General features: G+C 35.8%; 1 pseudogene; it reads right to left on the bottom strand.

The window, feature by feature from the left end:
* LOC122218512 overlaps nucleotides 1–9,214 on the bottom strand; it is a 50,032-nt pseudogene extending 40,818 nt beyond the window's left edge.
* Between the last annotated feature and the right edge of the window lie 1,752 nt (nucleotides 9,215–10,966).

Below are 10,966 nucleotides of genomic sequence, written 5' to 3' on the forward strand. Positions count from 1 at the left end.
AGTGGTTTTAACTCTCTATTTAGTGGGAACAATAGGGAGACGTGCGTCTACTCCATTTTGTCCTGGAACTAGAAACAGTGAATAGGTTTTAGTTGAATGGATTGGTGAATCTCTGCCTTCTTTTCTATTTCCCAATGTTCATAGAATGGGAAAAAGCATACTAGAATACATACTAGCTTGGAAGAAGCAGAGGGTCACCTTTATAGACATGGTAAGAAGTTGATAGAAAGTCCCTTTTTTCATCCAGAGATAAGGCCACATACTATTTTTTTGTTTGTTTCTCTCTTTAAACCATCACACTGCAAAAGCAAAACAACAACAACAACAACAAAAGAATCACAGCAGCTGGATCTATGTTGAGAAGTCCTATATCATCATAGTTCCTGATTCCCTGTATGTAATTGGCACAGTACACAAACAGCACAGGCACTTGTTCTAGTCACTAGAGATACAGCAGTGAGCATAACTTGGTATTTTGACATTTGGCAATAATGTGATGTGGTGTGGTCTTCATTTATCATAATGGATACTCAATGGGCTTTTTCAATCTGGAAACTTCTTTCTTTAGTTCTAGAAACTTTCTTATTTTATTTATTTCCTAATTGATTTCCCTCTATTTTCTCTTTTGGAACTTCTATTTGTGGGATATTGAACGTACTCTTTTGATTTTCTATTTCTTACCCTTTTAATTCTCTTTGGTTTTCAAATCTTTTCTTATCGTCTCTCTCATATTTTATAACTTTGTGTCTTTTGAAATATTTTTCTCAATTTTATTTTCAGATGTTTCATTAATTTTTTATTTCTGCTCTCTTACTTTTAATTTCTAAGATTTATTTCCTTATACTATCTTATACAAAGATAGTCTTACACCATCTTTTTCTGGTTTTGGTATCAGATTATAATAGTTTCATGAAATTATGTGAGTAGTTTTTCTTTCTTTCTTGTTCTCTGAGTCTGTGCAAGATGGCCATTATCTGTTCTTTGAATGTTTGTAGAATGCTCAAGTAAAATGCTCAAGGACTAATTTTTACTTTGTGAAGAGATTTAAAATTATTGATTTTATTTCTTTAATAAATGCAGGATTACTTAAGTTATCTATATCTTCTGGAGTTATTTTCTTTTTTTCCTTTAAATTTGTTCTTGTTATCTATGCTTTCAAATTTACTTGTTATTGATATTCACTGTTAACCTGCCAATCTATTCTGCATTAGTAATTACATTCACTTAGTTATTTTAAACATCGTTAATTAAGTCTTTTTTTTTCTCTTCTCAGTTTAGTCAGAAGTTTGTTGATTCGTTAGTGTTTTGAAAGAGTCAACTTTTGCTTTGATAATATTCTCTTTTTTATTTAATTAACTTAAGCTTGTACAGTTACTACTTCTTGCTTTCCACTTTACATATTTTATGTTTTTCTATTACCATGTTCCTAGGTTATGTGCTTAGCTAGTTAACTTTTCAGTCTTTCTATTTTAGAAAAGCATTTAAGTTTCTAAATTTCCCTCTAAGTTTTGCTGTGACTATCTCACACGAGTTTCATTATCTTTTCATTATAAGTATTTAACATTTTTCCTTATAGTGTTTTTGACTAAAGTTATTTAGGAGAATGTTTTTAAATTTCAAAACCAAAAGAGGTTTGTGTTCTTAGTTTGTGACATAATTATATTTTATTCAGATAACTGTTTTATATAAATTCTGATTCCTTGAAATTTATTGAGATTTATTTTATGCTCTTCCACATGGCCAATTTTCATATGTATTCTGTGTATATTTGAAAATAATGTAAATTTTCCAAAATTTATATGTATTGTTCTATAGATGTCCATTAGATGAGGACTGTTAATGACATTGCTCAAGTTGATATTTTTACTGGTTCTTTTGTTTATCTGGTCTCCCACTTACAGAGAAAGATATATTAAAATCTCTCATTGGGCTGATAGTTTTGTTAATTTTATAGTTACTACACCTTGCTAATAAATTTAACTTTTAAAAAAATTATGTAGTAACTCTTTGTCTTTAATATTGTTTTGTGCCTCAACGTTGATTTTATCTGATGTTGACTTAGCTTTTATTTAATATTTTCATGATAATGTTCTTTCATTCTTTTACTTTGAACCTTTTTGTGTCCCTAATTTTTATTTTTAAAAAATGTTTATCTATTTATTTTGAGAGAGAAAGTGCATGCAAGTAGGGGAGGGACAGAGAGAGAAGATCCCAAGCAGGCTCTGATGCAGAGCTTGATCTCACAAACCATGAGATCATGACCTGGGCCAAAGTCAAGAGTCGGATGCTTAACTGACTGAGCCACCCAGGTGCCCCTGAGTCCCTAACTTTTAGTTGGGTGTCTTGTAAATAGCATATAGGTGGATTTGTTTCTTTATCCAGTCTGACAGTCTTTGACTTTTAATTAAAGAATTTATGCATTTACCTTTATTGTGATTACTGGTATATTTGAATTTATTTTGCCACTTATATTGTGTTTTCTCTTTACCTGTTTATATGTCCTTTCTTTTTTATCATGTTATTTTGGATTTAGTTTTTTTCCCTCATTTAATTTTCCCTTAAATAATTGGAAATTATATCTCTATTTTTATTTTTAAATGATTCCCTAGAAATTATAGAATGGATTTTAATTTAGCAAGTCTAAATTTCATTCATTCATCTATTCCTTTCTCAAATGATATAAACAACCTAAAATGCTTTAATTTGGATTAACCTTTCCCAACTTAAGAGTATTTACTATAATTATCCAATACTTTACTTCTTCTAGTCATTAACCTCTCAAATTACAATGTTGTTTTAGATTTACCCACTTATTTAACATTTTTCTTGTCTCAGCATTTCTTCTTGCATCTCAGACTTTCCTGGGGCTCATTATTCTATCTTGTGTACATCTCCTAGAAATTCCTTTTGAAAAGGTCTTTCAATTTTTATTTTCTGAAAATGTCTTGATTTTATTCTTGTTATTGATGGACAATTTCTATGGTAATATCATTCTTGATGGTTATTTCCTTTCTGCTTAAAAAATTCCATTATGTTCAGATTTTTCATTGTACCTGTTTGGAAATCAGATGTCAATCTAACTTGTTCCTTTGCCAGCTGCTTTTAAGATTTTCTTTCTTTTTCTTTCTTTTTCATTTTCTTTTATTCTTTTTCCTTCCTTTTCCTCCATCTCTCTCTCTTCTCTTTCCTTTCCTTGCCTTTCTTTCCTTTCCCTTCCCTTTCCTTCCCTTCTTTCCTTCCTCCCTTCCTTCCTCCCTTCCTTCTTTCCTTCCTTTCTTCCTTCCTTCCTTCCTTCCTTCCTTCCTTCCTTCCTTCCTTCCTTCCTTTGATGCTCTGTAGTATCATTACAATGTAAATATAAGTTTATTTTTATATAAGAAATATAAGAAACTTTTATTTCTTTTTATTCATTTTTCATGGGATTCATTGATTCACCTGAGGTTTTCTGTCTTTTGTAAATTCATAAAAATTCTTAGTCAACATCTCTTTGAGTGCTGCCTTCTTCTACATTTTCTCTATTATTTATTTCTTGTACTGTGATTCAATAATGTTAGATATCTTAATTATAGTCTCCATGTCTTCTTTCTTGAATATACATGTCCATTTTAATTTTTTTCTTTAAAGTTTAATAGCCTAAAAATTTCAGATTTATGTTAGTCTTATAAGTAAATGTATTCAAATATTTTTGATTAAGAGCATTTTAATCACAAACCAGCATATGTTACTGCAAATCCAGTTAAAATCTTGCACAATGGAACCAACGGCAGCAATAGTTGAGCTCTTACCCTAAATGTATTTGGTGCACACTTCTTGAACTTTCTCAGTATCTGCAGCATTGAGTCCAGATTTTCTTTTGGTATACCTTTGCATTGGGTCCAACTTCAAGCTCAGGGATGGGAATTCTTCCATTATAGCATAACATTTACCTACCAATATCTTTACAAATTGGACTTGAACATTAGATTTGCAACAACATGTTTGTTTTTAGAATAATTTTGGCTTGTACAATTTTACTTTCAGCGATATGTGTACACAGTCACATCTAATTCTTTTTGAACAATACATAACATGTCTGTAACAATGGCTGATTCACAACTCACATAGATGCCCCACAATCCTATATCTGTGTAGGAAGTATGGAAAGACTGGAAGCTATGGCAGAATTTGCCATGACAGATGAACTTGGCTGGCTGGCCAGATAAATTTATTCCTTCTCTGCAATGGCAATTCTTAGTTGCCAATCAGCGTATTTACAACTATGAAAGAGATTGTATCTGGATGTGCCCAACCAACAGCTTCAGAAACAGCTCTTGCAAGATGTGCCAAAGCCAATCTTATTATTCCTCATTCAATTCTTACTTCCTATGAATTTGCAAGTAGGCAGACTTTGTATTTCTCCTTTGTGTGTAGACAAAAAGTCACCAAAATGAAACTTTGCTAACTCAAGCTGTTCATCATAGGAAAATCCTCCAGTTACAGCAAGGACTATTCTTGGCCCTTTATAATATGTGGTTACATAGTTCACTAAGTCTTTATGATTTTTAGGTTTGATATTTTCCATTGGTCCCCAAATTGCCCATCCAAGTGCAGTATTTTGATAAGTCGTGACATGTAGATAATAAAAAAACAAGTTCTTATAAATTTGCTTTCACGTCCTTCCATACTTACGTTCAATCTCTGTTTCTCTGAATGTACTTTTTTTTTTTAATTATATCAACAAGAATGTCTAAGGCTCTTGGCAAATCTTTAAAGAATTTTTTGGCAAAGATGTGGTCTACTTTCTGGAGGTATAGGTATTGAAATAAACACCCATGTTTTCATTTGAAGTTCCAGATCTAATTTAAGTCTCTTTTGGATGCCCTTTAAATCCGTATGTTGTAGAGAATAAAATATTCCATTATTCATCTTATTTTAATTTAAGTTTCCAAGATCAATCAGTCAGAACCCAGCTGTATATGTCAAGAACCTAGAGCCTTCAGAGGCAAGTGAGTCCATTTCCAAACATGTTATTCATGTTTTGTAAACATCTAAAACAACTTGTGTAGTGGCCTGTGTATTTCACAATCTGTTCTTTTCAAATTATAATGACTGCCCAATGGCACCTCTGACCAGGAGCTTCTCAGTGAAACACCAGAGCCATGGGCAACAGCAGTGTTCAGATGTCCACTGTTACCCTCCCCTCTCCATGGTTTAACTTCCAGTTAATTTTTTTTCAATTTTGCTTTCCCTCTTCTGCTTATTGAGTAACTCTCCAATTCTTTCTTCCAGTTCATTAATTCTTTCTTCCATTGTATCTAATGCTATATTTGTCTACTGAGTTTTTCATTTCATTCATTATGTGCGCTTTTTTTCATGTGGAAGTTCTATTTGGTTCTTTTATCAAAGCTATCTGATCATATTTCATAGTTTTCATACCTTGTTATACTTCAAATATTCTTTTTAAAAAATAAGTGTATCAAACTTATTTATTTTATATTTCTTAATTGATAATTCCAACATCAGTCATTTTTTGTAGCTATATCCTGTTGTTTGTTATTTCTACTTATTCTCATTTAAATGACTTGTTTCCTCTTGTGTTTTATATTTTTATATTTCAATGCATTTATAATTACCTGAGGAAAATACTTGAGGCTTCAGTTTAAGGTATGTGTGTATACCTGGGAAAGCATTAGTAATCTTGAATTACTTTAAATTAAATTTTAAGTTAGGTATTTGGGGACCACATATGTAGAGTGAATTCTAGATTCTCATTCTAAACCCTCATGAGAACCATTTGTGAATAGGAATTTTAGACTCTACTCAGAATCAAGATTGAGACGAAAATATTTCTTTACTATTTTCCTTTGTGGGAAAGACTTTCTTCTTTTGGTTTACCCTTGCATTAAAAATGTCACCTTCTGGGTCCTGGCCTATTTAGGGATTTTTTTTTCCTCTCTTCACCCTGTTGAGAGCCTAGGGATTGCATCTTTACTCCTGCTTGGTTTATATTAAAATAAAGACTATAGGCTACCAGGAATAAGTAAATGTCTTCAGGGTCCCATTGCTTCCAGTGGTTACCTCTGAAAACTTGTGCTTTCTTGTATTTTTAGATTCGATGATTTCCATTATTTTTCCTAACAGCTCATTTAAGCATTTTACATTTTTTATCCAGCATTTTTAGGCACTGTAAACCAGGGGGATTCTTCATGATATTTATTCCCTAATATTGTGGGAAGTGGAAGTTTGGGCAGTATTCTTAAATACTCTAATTCACAAAGTTTCTATTACAAAGTAAGCTAAATTGAGGAATTGATCAAGTTCTCCTCCTGCCTCAATAAAAAATCTTCTGAACACATCAGACACAAATACCTTAGCTTTTGGGGCCAAGTTATCATTGTACCTTATTATAGCAAGGTTGCTACTGTCCCAGTGCAACCCTGGACAACTTGTGCCATAGAAGACAGACTAAATATAGAGAGAATGATAGGGAACAGTGTCTGGTTCGTGGATAAGCACCCAGCATCAGTTACTTATTTGGAGCTTCAAAAACCTAATGAAGTGGGTAGCACTGCTTTCATTTATAAATAGGAAAACTAAATCTCAATGATGTTAAGTAACTCATCAGAAGGACACAGAAGGAGCTGGAACGTTCTGAAAGATCATCCAGGAATATCTTCTTAGAGCAGGCCTTCAGGGGATCCTGTAAGTCAAGAATTTACTCATTTATCAATACATCCAGCCACCCATTTGTGAATTCATTCAGTAAGCCCTTCCTGAGAAATTTTCCTTGGGCGCGACACTGTGCTAGATACTGACATACAAAAATGAATAAGACAAAAAGCTTACGTTCTCATATGGGAAGACATATAAATAATCATAATATATTGCAGTGAGTTAAATGATAGGGATTATGAGAACATTGTGAGGGGCATCACCACTGAGAGCAGCTCATGTAGAACTTTGGGGTGGGAAAAGGGAAAGTGGTTGCTGATTGAAATGGGTGGTAAGATAGAGGTAGGAACATCAATGGCAAGTAAAGATGGAGCAGTCTTTTAGGAGCTGGCTGATAATTTTTCTCTAAAAAAGGGAGGGAAATAATAACTTCAAACTACTGCCTTTGAAAAAGATTTATTCTTTTTTTAAAAAATTTGCTTAATGTTTATTTATTTTTGACAGAGAGAGAGAGAGAGACAGAGCATGAGTGGGGGAGGGGCAGAGGGAGAGGGAGACACAGAATCCAAAGCAGGCTCCAGGCTCTGAGCTGTCAGCACAGAGCCTGATGCGGGGCTCGAACCCACAGACCGTGAGATCATGACCTGAGCCGAAGTCGGATGCTCAACCAATTGAGCCACCCAGGCACCCCGAAAAAGATTTATTCTTTACAGCTACCAGTACAAAAGCTGTTGCAGTTCAAGTTTAGCCACTTGCTAGATGGAACAAATCAGTAATGGTTTGGTTATCCACTTGTGATCTTTTCTGGAATTGAAACATCACACAGAGGAAAGACTTGTCTAGTACAACTGCTTATAATTGCACTTTCCTCTTGATTGTTCAAGCCCTTCTATCAGGAGTTCTAATCCAATTTTCCCATACCCTATCTCCCTACTGGCCAACAAAGTTTCCATGCTGGGTCTTGCAAAATTAAGCTATAAGCTTTTCTTCCACCAAAGGTTCAAATCTGAGCACGGATGTCAGAGTTAATCCAGTTACCCTGGCATTCTTAAACCCTTAGAAAAGTAGATTTGTCTTGCTGTCTTTTTAATGGTGTGGAGTTTTCCTCTACTCAGCAATTTTCTTCACTTTCTTCATTATACCTAATTGGGTTTATCTTTGTCTGAACCAACATGATGGACAGACCTTTTGGCAAGTGGACTGTGTTTATTTCTAGGGCTTAAAGTGTGGGTCATAGACATTGCTAGAGACTAAATACCCACTGGGAATCCTTATCCCACTCTAGCTGTTTGTTCTGAAAACAAAACTGTCATCAATGACCCTGGAAAACAGAACCTGGAGTTTTAAGGATGTTGTAGAAGTTACATGATATTACAGCTAAACCGAGTATGCCCAGTGGTGTTAATTGGGGTCAACTTCCAACACGCTTTTGAGGTCTGATTGCTACCACTACAGCCTAAGTCTCTTAAAGGCTGCATACTTATCAGTAGTCTAACCCAATCCCTGGTCTTTTAGATAAGTCACTTACCATTATAGTTGAACATAGAATTTGATATTGGGGTCTTTCCTCCCTAAACTTTTGCTGAATGATCGCTAATGAGAACTTTATATCCATAATGCTTGGGAATACAGTTTGGACAGGACAGAAAGACATGTATCAAATCCTCACTCTAACACTTTTTAAAGATATGGCCTTGGGCAAATGACTCAACCTTCAATAACTTCTTCATGGGCAAAACTGGACAATAGTGTTCACCTCAAAGGTTTCTTGTGAGGACTAAGTGAAATGTATATAAAGCACCTAGCATGGGGCATGGCTTAGAGTAAGTGCTCAATAAGTAAAGTAAGGCATGTCATTCTGATTTCCTTACTAACAAGGACATCATGTCTGAGGTTTTACCAAGAATAGGTTGCTAACTGATTGCCAAGAAGAGAGAGACTACATATTTAGGTTTAAGTTTTTATGGAGAGTAAGAATGACAAGTCCACCTGGAAGCTGGTAGACTGATTCCCTCCACTCACCTCTGCCCAGTCTTTGGCAAACACTATGCAATATCGCAAGAAATATCAAATAAAGGGGAAGACCTTCAGAAGGTGAGAGAAGTTGAGATTATGCCATTGTTTTGCAGCCCTGGTCCTGTCTGTTGCTGCAGCCCAGGTCCATCATCCCCCATTGTGAACAGGTCTCTGTCACCTGTAGTGCCTCTTCGCTTCTCACTCCAGCATTCTTGAGATCACTTTGTCTTGTGTGCCTGAAGTTGGGTCCTACACTCAAGGAGCTCTGCTGGGGGTGGTGCCGAAGAGTGACGATAAGAAGAGCCCAGCCACATTTGTGTGCCGATGCCTAGGAACGATGGCCACGAGACAGCACCTCTGTCCTCAAATTGCTCACCACGGTTCACTACATGAGACAGACCAGCACACAGGCAGTGCCACACAGCTTTTATGTAAGATTCTAGGAGCCACAGCCTACCCTCTGGGGAGGCCAGAGATAGGAACGTCCATGCTCAGAGATAAAGGTGTGAATAAGGAGTCGACCAAAGGGGCTGACACGTGTGCCCATGCGTGCACGTGCCCCTGTGTGTTTAGTGGGATATAAAGCAGGGGTGGGAAGGTGAGGAAGAGACGAGAGAAGGAGCATTTGGAAAATGCTTCTGGTGTGGAGATACATGTTATGCAGTGGTACTCGGAGGTGAGAAGAGCAAGGGATGTTTGAGGAACTCTTTGCCCAAGTGCTTGGTGTCTCACCTCTCTGGTGGCTTGCGAGGGGGTTCTGTTGCCTATTGGAGATTCCCTGGTGACCTGCCCAGCAGCAGTGTGGAGGATCCCTCTTCTCTGAAGACCCACTGTGAGAGCTAAGTCCTTTTTTCACTTCGTCTCCTTGGTATTTGTTTCTTCTCTTCTCTCCTCCTCCTCCTTTACTTCCCAAAATGTTTCTACTGCAATTCTGTGCTATGTCGAGGAGTTTGCTGCCACGTGGGGCTCTAAGGGAACCGCAGATCAGGTCTGATCTCACCATTTGTGGGCTCGTGTGTTGGGCTCTGTGCCGACAGCTCAGAGCCTGGAGTCTGTTTCAGAATCTGTGTCTCCCTCTCTCTCTGCCCCTCCCCTGCTCGTGCTCTGTCTCTCTCTGTCTCAAAAATAAATAAACATTAAAAAAATAATGATATAAAAGAAGGGTTTTTTTAGGGTGCCTGGGTGGCTGACTGTTTAAGCGTCTGACTCTTTATTTCGGCTCAGGTCATGATCTCACAGTTTGCCAGTTCGAGCCCTGCCAAGCCTGCTTGGCATTCTTTCTCTCCCTCTCTCTCTGCCCTCTGCTACTTGTGGGTGCGCACGCTCTCTCTTCCCTCTCAAAATAAATAAATAAACATTTCTTTAAAGAAGGTTTTTCTTTAAGCTTCTGTGTTCAGAAAAGAAACCAGTGTTTTTTTTCCCTATATCCCAGTTCTGTCTCTCAACTTCTGACTAAAACTGTTTTACAGTGACCTGAATCTTGGCTAAGAAAAGCATCCATAATCCACCATTCACAGAAATATCTCTGCAACAATGTCAATCTCCCTCCTTCTTTCATTTTCTCTTTCTCTTTCTCTTCCCAACCTCTCTCCCCTCTGTCTCCTTCTCTCTAGCTCTCCGTCTCTCTCCCCTTCTCTTCTCCCTCCCAACACATGCGTAAGTTCGCTTTAACTGTCTCTCTCCTCAACTATCAAAGCTTTTACAATGACCATTGTATGTCTTCCTAAAAGTGTAACCAATATGTATTGAGATTCTAATATGCCATATACTATATATACATATATATTCATATATATAAACTCATTTAATCCTTGAAAAGATCATGAGAAGTAAATGTGATTATGTCTACTTTTTTAATGAGAAAATTAAAGATCACGGGTATAAAATAATTTGGCTAAGATCACCAGCTAGTATCTAGCTGAGAATTCATTCAAGTCTGATTCAAAAGCCCAAATCAAGTCTGACTCAACAAGAACACAATATTTCTTTTGTATTTTATAAATTCTTTTTTTCTGATTATGAAATGTTTATGTAGAAAAACTGAAAGATACAGAAAAACAAAGATATACTACATCCTAACTTACTATTAACATTTTATGGTTTGTGTTCGACTTTATCTTACACAGTCTTAAATATATATATTTACAAAATTAGCACATATAAGTGTGTGTATATATTTTTCCAGCTTGAGATATATATAACAATACACACATGTATAATCTTGTGTAAGTTTAGGGTATATAATGTGATAACTTGATACCCATATATATTGCAAAATGATTACCAAAACAATGTAAGT

Source organism: Panthera leo, chromosome B1, assembly GCF_018350215.1.
Source record: "Panthera leo isolate Ple1 chromosome B1, P.leo_Ple1_pat1.1, whole genome shotgun sequence".
NCBI classification, from domain to species: domain Eukaryota; kingdom Metazoa; phylum Chordata; class Mammalia; order Carnivora; family Felidae; genus Panthera; species Panthera leo.